Source organism: Suricata suricatta, chromosome 16, assembly GCF_006229205.1.
Source record: "Suricata suricatta isolate VVHF042 chromosome 16, meerkat_22Aug2017_6uvM2_HiC, whole genome shotgun sequence".
Classification (NCBI taxonomy): Eukaryota; Metazoa; Chordata; class Mammalia; order Carnivora; family Herpestidae; genus Suricata; species Suricata suricatta.
In genome coordinates this window covers 44,143,562-44,158,989 of record NC_043715.1, presented here as the reverse complement: position 1 = coordinate 44,158,989, position 15,428 = coordinate 44,143,562, and the positions used below count along the sequence as shown (strand labels likewise).

The 15,428-nt window shown below is 38.1% G+C and overlaps 1 protein-coding gene across 1 annotated transcript in view; it reads left to right on the top strand.

Annotated features, from left to right (window-relative positions):
- Positions 1-15,428, top strand: part of LOC115281026 (zinc finger protein 383) — a 67,377-nt gene that overhangs the window by 29,798 nt on the left and 22,151 nt on the right. The window lies entirely within an intron of this gene.

Here is a 15,428-nt window from a genome sequence, read left to right as displayed (position 1 = left end):
AAAGGTATTAAGCAGGCTGTGGGCAAGTAGTAAGTTGTATCATGTATCTTGAATGTATCATAGATAAGCTGCTCTATAACGATCGCCACTTCAGATAGCTGGGAAATTAGGTGATTAACTAGTTGGTACCTAACCTTCTAATTTCTGTATAAGTCTAATTACATGAAATAGAAGTTGGGGTTTTGATTTTTTACTTTGCTTTTCTGTTTGGAGTGTAATTGTAACTACTGTAGTGTAAATGATGGAAAATAGTTGCATATGTTAAAAAATAAATTAATAAACAGAAAAAATAAAGCATACAAATTCAGTATATATTTTGGGAAGTTTACATCAAAGTATTTTGTCTTCAAAGTATTATAAATGGTATTTTTAAAAATTTGGCTTTAAATTGTCTTGCTAGAATAATGCAATAAAATTGATTTTTGTGTGTTGAAGAAAAAATAAAATAAAATATATAAAGAAACCATGCAACTCAATACCTAAACAAAAAAATTAATTACAAAATGGGCAGAAGACCCAACTAGATGTTTTTCCAAAGATATACATATGATCAATAATTACATGAAGACGTGCTCACCATATCAAGGAAATGCAAATGAAAACCACAAAGAGATTTCACCTCATACCTGTTAGAATGGCATTATAAAAAAAACAACAACAAGAAATATATGTTGGCAAGGAAGTGGAGAAAAGGGAAAATCTTATGTACGGTTGGCAGGAATGTAAATTGCTACAACCACTATGGAAAACAGTATGAAATTTTCTCAAATAATTAAAAGTAGAACTACCATATGATACATCAATTGCACTTCTGGGTATTTACCTGAAAGAAATGAAAATGCTCACTCAGAAAGACATATAAATCCTATATGCAATGTAGCACTATTTAAAATAGCCAAGACATAGAAACAATCTAAGTGTTTATCAGTAGATGAATGGATAAAGAAAATGTGGTATATTTGGAAAGTGGAATATTATTCAGCCACAAAAAGAAGGAAATATTGCCATTTGCGATAGCATGGATGGATCTGGAGGGCATTATGCTAAATGAAATAGGTCAGACAGAGAAAGAAAAATACTGTATGATCTCACTTATATGTAGAATCTAAAACATAACAAAATAAAACCCAAATTCATGGAGACAACATTGGTGGTTGTCAGAAGTGAGGAGTATGGGGTGGGTAAAATAGGTGAAGTTGGTCTAAAGTCTAGTTATAATATGTTCTAAATATGTGATATACAGCATGGTGGCAATAGTTAATACTACTGTATTGAATATTTGAAAGTTGCTAAGATGACAGATCTTAAAAATTCTTAACACAAGAACAAAAGTTGTAACTGTGTAGTGATGTTAACTGGACTTATTGTGGCCATTTCACAATATATATGAATATTGACTCATTCTGTTGTAGAAAAAAAATCAATTGTATTTCTATACACTTGCAATGTACAATCTGAAAATGAAAGTTTAAAACTCCACTTATAATAGCATCAAAATAATAATGCACTTAGGAATAAATTTAACAAAAGAAGTGTGAAACTTAGAAAACTATAGAATATTTGGTGAAATAAATTTTAAAAAACTTAAATAAATGGAAAGATATCTCAAGATTATAGATAGAAAGACAATATAATCTTTTCTGTTAAGTAGGCTTCATGCCCAGTGCTGAGCCCAATGCAGGGCTTGAACTCATGACTCTGAGATCAAGAATCAGATGCTTGGGGCGCCTGGGTGCTCTGTCGGTTGAGCGTCCCACTTTGGCTCAGGTCATGATCTCACATCTCGTGGGTTTGAGCCCCATGTCGGGCTGTTTGCTGATAACTCAGAGGCTGGAGCCTGCTTCCGATTCTGTGTGTCCTGCTCTCTCTCTGCCCCTCCCCTGCTCATGATCTGTGTCTGTCTCGTAAAAATAAATAAATGTTAAAAAATTTTTTAAAAATAAAATGATTAACTAACTGAGCCACCCAGGCGCTCATCCTTTATTTTTTTAAACTAATCTCCACACCTGGTGTGGGGCTCAAACTTACAACCCCAGGATCAAGAGCTAAAACTCTTATAAAACTCTCTGAAGAAAACACAGAGGCATATCATCATGGTCTCAGATTTCCAGATGATTCTTAGATATAACTTCAAAAGGGAGGAGGGGCAAGATGGTGGAGAAATAGGGAGCTCTGTAATTTTCACCCGCCCGCATCTATCAAACTAAGAAGGACTGAAGCCACAATCTCTGATCTAAAAGAGTGGGAGGAAAAGACACAGAGTCCACAAAGAAGTCAGCCTCCTGCGTGAGTGAGCGCGAACTGGGGAAGATAAAAGCGGGCTGGGACCTGAGGCACAGAGGAGGGGAGGGAGCCCCACTCCATGTAGAGCATCGGGGAACGCACAGAGCCACGGAGACACATGGGAAGAGAAAGAGAGGCTGAAAATGCTCATAGAGCTGTCTGTAGAAAAGAGAAAAACCTGGGCCTGGGACGGAGAGGGATCCCATCAACCCATCTAAAACCGGAGGGTGTGGGGAGAAAGATCCATCTCCTTTAGTTTAGCTGGCATGTTTTCCAGGCGGGGCCAGGAGAAACTACTTCCCTACACCCCCCACCCCATTTGATACCCGGCTAGTAACCCACCTGGCCTGCAGGAGTACATCTCATCTTGGGCGGTATCATTAACGGGTGTGGACTAGGATTTGGAATGAGACAGGGCATGGAAAATACAAGTTGGCCTGCCTGCCGCATAGGGAGATGGGACCCAAAAGACTGGGTTGCAATGTTTGGTTCGAGAAGGGATTGGGGTGCTGCGAATCTTCTCCCCACAACCACCAAGTTGAGGCCTCAGGGACCAGCCCCCGAGACCTACCTACACAAAACCACAGCCACCCTCTCTGGAGAGCTGCCTTTTTTTTTTTTTTTCCTTTTTCTGTATTCCCCCAGTGGAGCCTGGGAAAGACCAACATTGATGCATCTCCAAGATTAGATCAATTCTTGTTATTCAGATATATTTTCCCTTATCTCATTCATATCTTTCCCCCCTGCTGGTTTTATGCTTTTAGACTGTCCTTTGTCTTTTGTTGTTTTTGTCCACCCCCCCCCTTTTTTTTTTTTTTTCATTTTTTTTCTTTCCCCTTTTGGTTTGCTTGTTTGGTTGGTTTGTCTGTGCGTTTGTGTGCTTTTCTTCCCTGTGTGTTTATCTATCTGTTTTCCTTTTCAGGGCTACCTCAAGAAACAAGCTAAAGTACACATGGCGGGGAGTCCCAAATATCACTGAATAGAGAAATAAAATAACCAAAGGCACAAGAGAAAACGAGAGACACAATTAAAAGATCACTTCCTGAATGGCCAGTCTCTGGACAGTCAATGAACCTCCTTTAATATAATAATACTCACAGATACAGAGTGGATAACAAGTTTTTAAAAGTGACAAGAGACAGAAAGCTAGCCAAAATGAAGAAACGGAAGAACCCTCCTCTAAAGATAGTCCAGGAAGAAGTCACAGCCACAGAACTGCTCAAAACAGATATAGGCAACATAACTGAGCAAGAATTTACAACAATTGTCACAAAATTAATCACTAGGCTTGGAAAAAAAGCATGGAAGTCATCACAGAGGCTATTGATATAAAGACTAGGAACCTTCAAAATAGCAGTGACAAGGGAAAAAATGCTATAAATTAGGTGCACAATAAAATGGTGGAGGACACTGCATGGATTGAAGAGGCAGAGATGAGAATAGGTGATGTAGAAGACACAGTTATAAAATAAGAAAAAGCCGAGAACAAGAGAGAGAAATTGATCCAGGAGCATGAAAGGAGAATTCGAGACCTGAGTGATACAATCAAACAGAATAATATCCATATCATAGTAATTCCTGAAGAAGAAAGAGAAAAAGATTCTGAAGGGGTGCTTGATCAAATTATAGCCGAGAGCTTCCCCGATCTGGGGAAGGAAACAGACACTAAAATCCAAGAGGCACAGAGAACTCCCCTCAAACATAACTTGAACCGGCCTTCAGCATATCATACCATAGTGATATATCATAGTGACACTGGTAAAATATAAGGATAAAGAGAGAATTCTGAAAGCAGGTAGGGAGAAAAGGGCCCTCACATACAAAGGGAAACCTATCATAGTGGTTACAGACCTATCTACTGAAACTTGGCAGGCCAGAAAGGAATGGCAGGAAATCTTCAATATGATGAACAGAAAAAATATGCAGCCAAAAATCCTTTATCCAGCTAGCCTGTCATTCAAAATAGAGAGATAAAAGTTTTCCCAAATAAACAAAAATTGAGAGAATTCATCACCACCAAACCAGCCCTACAAGAAATCCTAAGAAGGACTGTATGAGGGAAATGTTGCAAGGAATACAAAGTACCAGAGACACTAATACAAGCACGAACCCCACAGAGAACACAGTGAATCTAAATCCATATTTTTCAATAACACTGAATGTAAATGGACTAAATGCTCCAATCAAACAACATAGAGTAGAAGAATGGATAAAAACAAAATCCATCTATTTGCTGTCTACAAGAGATTCATTTTAGACCTGAAGACACCTTCAGATTGAAAGTAAGGGGATGGAGAAATATCTATCATGCGACTGGAAGTCAAAAGAAAGCCAGAGTAGCCATACTTATATCAGACAAACTGGACTTGGCAGTAACAAAAGATGAAGAAGGACATTGTATAATGATTACAGGGTATCTCCCTCAGGAAGACCTAACAATTATAAACATCTACATGCCAAATTTGGGAGCACCCAAATACATAAAACAATTAATCACAAACAGAAACAATCGTATTGATAAGAATGTGCTAATTGCAGATTTTAATACTCCACTTACAGCAATGGATAGATTAACCAGACAGAAAATCACTGAAGAAACAATGGACCTGAATGACACTTTGGAACAGATGAATTTGACAGATATATTTAGAACTCTGCATCCTGATGCTAGGGAATTCACTTTTTTCTTGAGTGTGCATGGCACATTCTCCAAGATAGATCACATACTGGGTCATAATGCAGCCCTCTGTAACTATAAACGAATTGATGTCATACCTTGCACACGTTCAGATCACAATGCTATGAAGCTTGAAATCAATCACAGGAAAAAGTATAGAAAACCTCCAAAAAATGGAGGTAAAAAACCACCCTACTAAAGAAGTATTGGGCCAATCAGGCAACTAGAGAAGAAATTAGAAAATGTATGGAAACAAATGAAAACGAAAATACAACAATCCAAACTCTCTGTGATACAGCAAAGGCTGTCCTAAGAGGAAAGTATATTGCAGTCCAGCCTTATTTCAACAAACTAGAAAAAGCACAAATTCAAAATCTATCAGAGCACCTAAAGGAACTAGAAGGGGAGCAGCAAGAGAACCCCAAACCCAGCAGAAGAAGAGAAATAATAAAGATCCGGGCAGAAATAAACAGTATAGAATCCAAAAACAAAAACAAAAACCAGTTGAACAGATCAATGAAACCAAGAGTTGGCTTTTTGAAAAAATAAACAAAATTGGGAAACCTCTAGCCAGGCTCTTCAGAAAGAAAAGAGAGAACACCCAGATAGACAAAATCATGAATGAAATGGATCTATTACAACCAATCCCTCAGAAATACAAGCAATCATCAGAGATTACTATGAAAAATTATATGCTAACAAACTGGACAACCTAGAAGAAATGGACAAATTCCTAAACACACATGTACTACCAAAATTCAAACGGGAAGAGACAGAAAATCTGAACAGACCCATAATCAGTGATGAAATAGAATCAGTTATCAAAAATCTCCTAAAGAAGAGCATTGGGCCAGATGGCTTCCCTGGGGAATTCGACCAGACATTTAAAGGAGAGCTAATACCCATTCTTCTCAAGCTATTCCAAAAAATAGAAATAGAAGGAACACTTCCAGACTTATTCTACAAAGCCAGCATCACTTTGATTCCCAAACCAGACAGAGACCCAACAAAAAAAGAGAACTACAGGCCAATATCCTTAATGAATACAGATGCAAAAATACGCAACAAGATACTAGCAAATCAAATTCAACAGCATGTAAAAAGAATTATCCACCATGATCAAGTGGGATTCATTCCTGGGTTACAGGGTTGGTTCAATTATTCCCAAATCCATCAATGTGATCCATCACATTAACAAAAGAAAAGATTAAAACCATATGACCCTGTTGATAGATGCAGAAAAAGCATTTGACAAAGTACAGCACACTTCCTTAATAAAAACCCTCGAGAAAGTCAGGATAGAAGGAACTTACTTAAACATCATAAAAGCCATTTATGAAAAGCCCACAACTAATATTATCCTCAGTGGGGAAAAACTGAGAGCTTTCCCCCTGAGATCAGGAACAAAACAAGTATGTCCACTCTCACCACTGCTGTTTAACATAGTGCTGGAAGTCCTAGCATCAGCAATCAGACAACAAAAAGAAATAAAGGCATCAGAATTGGCAAAGATGAAGTCAAACTTTCACTTTTCACAAACAACATGATACTCTACATGGAAAACCCAACAGACTCGTCCAGAAGCCTATAGAACTAATCCATGAATTCAGCAAAGTTGCAGGGTACAAAATCAACGTACAGAAATTGGTTGCATTCTTATACACCAACAATGAAGTACCAGAAAGAGAAATCAAGAAACTGATCCCATTCACAATTTCATAAAAAACCGTAAAATACCTAGGAATAAACATAGCCAAAGATGTAAAAGACCTGTATGTTGAAAACTATAGAAAACTTCTGAAGGAAATTGAAGAAGACACACCAAATAATGGAAAAACATTACATGCTCATGGATCAGAAGAATAAACATTGTGAAAATGTCTTTATTACCTAAAGCAACCTACACATTCAATGCAAACCCAATCAAAATTGCACCAGCATTCTTCTCAAAGCTAGAACAAACTATCCTAAAATTCATATGGAACCAAAAAAAAGACCTCTAATAACCAAAGTAATACTGAAGAAGAAAATCAAAACCGGAGGCATCACAATCCCAGACTTTAGCCTCTACTACAAAGCTGTCATCATCAAGACGGTATGGTATTGGCACAAAAACAGACACATAGATCCATGAAATCGGACAGAGAACCCAGAAAAGGATCCCCAAATATATGGCCAAAAAATCTTTGACAAAGCAGGAAAGAGCATCCAATGGAAAAAGACTGCCTCTTTAGCAGGTGGTGCTGGGAGAACTGGACAGCAACATGCAGAAGAATGAAACTAGACCACTTCTTACACGTCTGTTTCCGGCCCCAGCCGGCGGGTCGGTCTATGGTTGCGGGTTCCTGAGGGAGGGAGAGAGAATTGGGGAGCAGAGAGCATAGAGAATGGAGGCAAGACAAGCGTTTGTGATCAAGCCCCCTTTATTGAGCAAAAATCCACACCTTAAATAAGGTACAGGGCGAGAAGTGAAGCAGCTGACCTAGGTTGGTTGCTAGGATACAGAGTCAAATGGTTAAGGCTAGGTAAAGGAGGAACCAAACTAAAGTTTTTAGCACGGTGCCTGATGGCACGGTGCCTGTAGGAGGTTGATCTTTGTTCTTTTTACTTCCTCTGACAGGGAGTGGCACTTCCCTGCCTATTTTTGTAATTCAGGTAACTCCCCTCAGGGAGTAACATTTCCTGCCTGTAAGCTGCCGATAGCTGAATCTTTGCAGCTTCCCACACTTACACCATACACAAAAATAAACTCAAAATGGATGAAGGACCTGAAGGTGAGACAGGAAACCCTAGAGGAGAAAGTAGAAAATAGCCTCCTTGACCTCAACTGCAGCAATTTCCTACTTGACACATCCCCAAAGGCAAGGAAATCAAGAGCAAAAATGAACTATTGGGACCTCAACAAGATAAAAAGCTTCTGCAATGCAAAGGAAACAATCAAGACAACTAATAGGCAACCAATGAAATGGGACAATATACTTGCAAATGACATATTGGATAAAGGGCTATAAGGAACTCACCAAACTCCACACCTGATAAATGAATAATCCAGTGAAGAAATGAGCAGAAGACATGAATAGATACTTCTCCAAAGAGGATATCCAGATCGCCAACAGACACATGAAATGATGCTCAGTGTCACTCATCATCAGGGAAATAAACATCAAAACCACACTGAGATACCACCTCATGCTGGTCAGAGTGGCTAAAATGAAAAAATCAGGAGACTATAGATGCTGGCGAGGATGTGGACAACCAGGCACCCTCCTAACACTGTTGGTGGGAATGTAAACTGGTGCAGCCGCTCTGGAAAACAGTGTGGTGGTCCTTCAATAAATTATCAATAGAACTCCCCTATGACCCAGCAATAGCACTGCTAGGGATTTACCCAAGGGATACAGAAGTGCTGATGCATAGGGGCACATGTACCCCAATGTTCATAGCAGCACTTTCAACAATAGCCAGATCAGGGGGGCACCTGGGTGGCTGAGTGGGTTAACAATAGCCAGATTATGGAAATAGCCTAAATGTCCAACAATGGATGAATGGATCAAGAAAATGTGGTTTATATATACAATGGAATACTCATGGCAATGAGAAAGAATGACATTTGCCATTCTTGGCAAAATGGATGGACCTCGAGGGTGTCATGGTAAGTGAATTAAGTTATTCAGAGAAGGACAGATACCATATGTTTTCACTCATAAGTGTAACAGGAGAAACTTAACAGAGGACCATGGGGAGGGGAAGGGGGGAAAATGAGTTAGGGAGAGAAAGTGAGGCAAACCATGAGAGACTCTTGAATACTGAAAATAAACTGAGGGCTAAAGAGAGAGGGGGAAAGGGGTGATGGAAATGGAGGAGGGCACTGTGGAGATGAGCACTGGGTGTTATATGAAAACCAACTTGACAATAAACTATTTAAAAAATCAAAAGCATGACCAACAAAAGAATTAGATACTTTTCATTTCAAGATAATTAAATAGTTTGTGCTTCAAAGGATATGATCTAAGAAGTGAAAAGACACCTCATCAAAAGAAGGAACACATTAGCAAATCATATATCTATTAAGGAACTTCTATCCAAAATATACTCTTAAAAATCAATAATAGACAACTTACTCAATTTTTAAATGGGAAAGGATCTGAATAAACATTTCTCCAAAGAAAATACACAAATGGCCAATAATTATGAGACTGACTCTCAATATCATTAGTGATCAGGGAAATGCATATCAAAACCACAATGATATGTCACTTCACACTCACTAGAATGGCTACAATTTTAACAAATGGAAAAATACAAGTGTTTTTAAGGATGTGTAAAAATTGTAACCCTCGAAAATTGCTTGTGGGATTCTGAAACAGTGAAGCGAAGTGAAAAACAGTTTAGCGCTTATTCAAAAATTAAACATAGGGGCGCCTGGGTGGCCCCGTTAGTCAAATGTCCGAATTCAGGTCAGGTCATGATCTTGCAGTGTGTGAGTTTGAGTGCCATGTGGGGCTCTGTGCTGACAGCTTGGAGCCTGGAGCCTGCTTTGGAGCCTGTCTCCCTCTCTCTCTGCCCCTTCCCCGTTCATGCTCTGTCTCTTTCAAAAATAAACCCTGAAAATTTTTAATAAAGAAAAAGTTAAACATAGAATTACCATATGAGAGCAATTCCACTCCTAGGTGTATACAGATAGAATTGAAAACATTTATTCACACAAAAGCTGGTACATGAATATTCATTGCAGCATTATTTATAATTTCCAAAAACTAGAAGCAGCTCAGAAGTTCATCACTTGATGAATTGATAAATAAGACGTATATGTTTGTGCAATGGAATATGATTCAGTAATAAAAAAGAATGTAGTACCGATACATCCCAGATTAATCTTGAAAACAGTATGCATCAGTATGCCAGACACAAATGGCTTCAAAATGTATAATTCTATTTATATGAAATGTCCAGAATAGGCAATACCATTCAAACAGAAAGCATAGTTTTGGAAGCCAGTGGATGGAGAAAGGTGAGAATGGAGAGTGAGTACAAGTACATAGTTTCTTTTTTTGATGATGAGAATATTCTGGAGTTAGATAACAGTGATGATGGCCCAACCTTATGCATATAATAAAACCCACTGCTGAATTATTAAATTTAAAATGGTGAATTTCATGCTGTGTCCATTATATCTCAATAAAAATTATTTACATTAAGTTAATATTTGCTAGGAATAAACAGAGATGATTTCAGAATTAGACCTACATATACATGGTTCACTGATTTTTTTTTTACAAAGTTGATGTATTAGTTTCCTATTGTCGCTGTAACAATTTACCATAAATCTAGTGGCTCAAGACAACACATAGTTCTACTTCTTTAGGTCAAAAGTCTGAAATGAGTTTCACTGCTTAAAGTCAAGCATTGACATGGCTGCATTCTTTTCTAGATGCTCTAGAAGAGAATCCGTTTCCTTCCTTTTCAAGCTTTTAGAACTATCTGTATTCCTCAGCTCATGGCCTTCTTTCATCATTAAATCCAGTAATGACTGATTAAGTCTTACATCACACCGCTCTGACATTGACACTTATGCCTTCCTCTTCCCCATTAAAGGACCCGATGATTACCCTGGGCCCAACCATATGATTCAGGACAACTCCCTATTTTAAGGTCAACCAATTGTCAACTTTTCATCCCCATTGCCATGTAATTTTACAGGTTCCAGTAATTCAAATGTGGACATTTTTGGGAGCCTAATACCTTGATTACCGTAGATAGTAAGGTTGTTCAACAAATTGTCAATAAATGGTTTAGGACAACTGGATTTCTATTTCTATATGGAAAAAGTATCTTTTATCATTACCTCACACCATACACAATAATGACCTTCAAGTGGACCATAGATCTAAACATTAAAAAATAAAACAGTAAAACCTTTAGAAAAAACACAGAAGAACAACACTGGGATAGGCCAAGTTTTCTTAGAACTCAAAAAGCACAAGCATTAAAGAAAAGAGGTGACAAATTAGATTCCATCAAAACAAAATTACTTTTTGAAAGACATTATTAAGAAATTGAGAAATGCAAGCCTTTGGCAGGGAGAGACATTTATAATATGTATGTCTGACAAAAGACATTTACCAAGTTTGTAAAAACTATTAAACTCAATAATAAATCCACAACCAATTTTTAAATGGATAAAAACTTAAGATGTCACAAAAGAAATAAAAGAACCATTAATAAGTGTATGAATATGCTGAAATCCATAGTAATCAGAAAATGCAAATCAGACCACAATTTGATACCACTGTTCACCCTCTCAAATGGTTAAAATTAAAAAGACTGACGATATTGAAGGGGTGTGAGATGTGAAACAGCTGGAGCTCTTCATGCACTTACGAGACTGTAACATGGTACAACGTGGTAAAAACAAGCTGGCAGTTTCTTATAAAATTAAACATACACTTCTAAAGCGGTGCTCAACGTCACTCATTATCAAGGAAATACAAATCACAACCACAATGAGATGCCACCTCACACCTGTCAGAATGGCAGACATTAACAACTCAGGCAACAACAGATGTTGGTGAGGATGCGGAGAAAGAGGAGCCCTTTTGCACTGCTGGTGGGAACGCAAACTGGTGAGGCAGTTTGGAGGTTCCTCAAAAAGTTAAAAATAGAACTACCCGGGGCGCCTGGGTGGCTCAGTTGGTTAAGTATCCGGCTTTGGCTCAGGTCATGGTCTCACGGTTCGTGGGTTTGAGCCCCGCGTCGGACTCTGTGCTGACCGCTCAGAGCCTGGAGCCTGCTTCGGATTCTGTGTCTCCCTCTCTCTCTGACCCTCCCCTGCTGGCACTGTCTCTGTCTCTAAAAAATAAATAAAAACCAGTAACACAAATGTAAAAAAACAGAACTCCCCTACGACGCAGCAATTGCACTACTAGATATTTATCCAAGGGATACAGGTATGCCGTTTCGCAGGGACACATGAACCCCAATGTTTATAGCAGCACTATCAACAATAGCCAAAGTATGAAAGAGCCGCCCAAATGCCCATTGATGGACGAATGGATAAAGAAGATGTGGTATATGTATACAATGAGTATTACTCAGCAATCAAAAAGAATGAAATCTTGCCATTTGCAACTATGTGAATGGAACTAGAGGGTATAGAATAAAGTGAAATTAGTCAGAGAAAGACAAACACCATATGACTTTACTCATACGAGGACTTTATGATACAAAACAGATAAACATAAGGGAACGGAAGCGAAAATAACATAAAAACAGGGAGGGGAACAAAAACATAAGAGACTCTCAAATCTGGAAAACAGGGTTACTGGAGGGATTGTGGGCGAGGGGATGGGCTAAATGGGTACAGAGCATTAAGGAATCTACTCCTGAAATCATTGTTGTACTAAATGCTAACTAACTTGGATGTAAATTTTAAAAAATAAATATTATATAAACCAAAAATTAAATTAAACATACACTGATCATACAGTCCACCTATTCCAGTCTTACATATTTCCCAGTATAAATGAAAACATGTTTACAAAAATGTATTCATATTAGCCAATATGAAAACAACTCAAAAGTGCATAAACCCGTCAAGGGATATACAAATTCAGATATACTATGTCTACATTTGTTTAAACTCATCAAATTGTTCACTTACAATGAGTGCATGTTATTGTACCTAAATTGTAACTCAGTAAAGTTGATTTAAAAATATATGTACATAAGGGCGCCTGGCTAGCTCAGTCAAAAGAGCATATAACTCTTGATCTTAGGGCCATGAGATTTTTATTGCCAAATAATACTCTGTTGTATGAATATAACACACTTTCTTTATCTGCTTGTAGGCATTTGAGTTGTTACTATTTTTGGCTATTATGAATAATGCTGCAATGAACAATTGTGTATGGATTTTTGCATGAATGTAGATTTCCAATTTTCTTGGGTGTACGTATAAGAGTAGGATTACTGGGTCATAAAGTAACTCTATGTTTAATATTGGCCTCAAATAATAAGTTGAAGAGTGTTTAATGTAATAGCCTCTGAGAAGTCATTTTGTGTAACGTTTATACATGTTTTCCTTAATCCATATGACACTCCTGAAAAAAAAAAACTGTGTTCAAGATTTTTGATGATACAGAATATCTTGTGCATACAGCACAAATCATTAGTTCAAGGTCACATATGGTAATTTCCAGGACTAGGATTTGAATCTCAGGCTTTTCATGATCCAAAGCATACAATCGTCATAACAAGCCACTTTATTTCACATTTTACTTTCTTCCTCAAAGTTCTTTTCTACCTGCATCTCTGTAATAGCTGCATTCATACTCTCTGGTCTTAAAGAATTCGCATGAAAACTTGGTTCCATCAAGTCTGACTTATTCTACTTTACTTCCTCCATCCTCTTCCACTCACACCAGGCTTAGCCAAAACTTTAGTGTCTTTTTTTGGTTTGATTTGTTTTTAGCTATTTTTACATCTTAATAGCCATCCTCTGTTGTTGTTTTTTTTTCTGTTAGCACAAACTCACCTTTACATTACTACCTTTGGCTCTCAAGTCACCTTGGTTCATATACTTATTTTAGAATGACTCTAAATGATACCTTTACTTAAATTGCAGCTTGACTGTGGACAAAAATCTTTGGCTTTCATGTCTTTGATTATTCTTTTAGCTCTGTTCCTATGGTTTGCGGTGCTAGGTATTATTGAGTGTAAAATTGACACTAGTTGATGTTTCTCTCCTTTAAGCAACTTGAGGTTTTTCTCTGGACATTCAAGTCTTTTATCCTACAGGTCAATAACTTTGGTCAAAACTGAGACATATTTTAATTTTTCAAATCAATATTCCTTTAACATGACTGTCCTGATCATGGCACATGGGTTCCACCTGATACCACTCTGCTTGACCTCCATCCTCCTCATGGCATTTCCATTTCCAAAGTTTATACTGCAAGGTCAGCTCCCAGTCTTCTTGAAGTGATTCTACTCTACCTCCCACCCCTGCCATTTCTGGACTCAGTTGTAACAGAATTCATCAGCTTCTAAGCACCACTTCTCACCTCTGCTTCCCAGCTTTCATTTTCTGACATTCTTTTACCCAATCCCAACATGCATTTTGTAATTCATGTGCTTTCCTTTGAATCTCACTGAAACTTGATTTTTCTGTTTTGATCCCCATTTGTGACTTTAATGGTTTCCAAGAGGTTGAAAGGGTAAAATTTATATCTAAGCTGTTATACTGGTCATGCTAATAAGTTCTTTTTCTTTTTTCCACATTGGGGAAATCAGGGATCAAAACATGGAAGACTGCAGAGGAAAAAACACAACAACAAATACTGTAGAAGAAGGCAGAAATTGTACACATGAAAACAAGGTCCCTGAGACACTGGAGGGCCTGGGACCCACACCTATATTCAAGGAACAAACATATGATTTTATTAAAAAAACATGTTTGAAACTATATATTATGCCACTTGGTTTGCTTTTTGATTCTCCAAAAGTGAAATAAAATTGATGGTACTAGAACATGCACTCCAAGTACCATTCATTTCCAGATAAGTAAATGAGGTAATTCATCCAGTTTCGCCTATCCCTTTACACACACTGGGACCATCCTCAGAGTTACCACTATCATCTTCAACACACACACACACACACACACACACACACACACACACACACCCAGCCTGACACTCCAGGTAACCTGCCATCAGCCCTGTTCCAGGGTTTTTAATTACTCACCTCAGTTTCCTTGTGTGATTCCTGAATAGCATCCAGGTCCCGCCCGCCCTCATCCACTGACGAAGGCAAAAAAAAGTTGATTTAGTCAGTCCCAGGTGGTTTCAGTGAGATTATTAATACAGGGAGACCTCACTAAATTAGAGGCAGGAGGCTAGAAAAGGGGCTGTCAGTTAAGAAGAACTGACAATGAAGAACAGGAAAGGATGTAAATTATAGGCCCCAAAGGGGGAAATGTACATTGCATCACCTACAAGAAATTGACTACCACTACAATTCAGCCAATGATAAACCATTATCACCTGGTTTTCTCCAGTGGCCTTCCTTCAAAACAATTCCTCCCAATTTCCTCCTTCTTTTCCATAAAATAGCTATTGCTCTCATTTGTTTGCTGGACTTGCCTACCATTTTGGCAGTGCTTCCTTGTCCTGAATTGCAGTTCTGTTATTCCCAACAAACCCACTTTGGTGGTAAAAGAACTGACAGGTTGTTGTTGTTGTTGTTGTTGTTGTTGTTTTAATTTTTATTTATAGAGAGTAGGAGAGGGGCAGAGAAAAAGGAAAAAAGAGAATTCCAAGCTGGCTCCCCACTATCAGCCTGGACCCCAACTTGGGCTCTACCTCACCAACAAGAGATCATGAACTGAGCTGAAATCAAGAATTGGAGGCTTAACCCACTGAGCCACCCAGGTACCCCTGACAGTTTTGTTTTTAAGGTTAACATATAT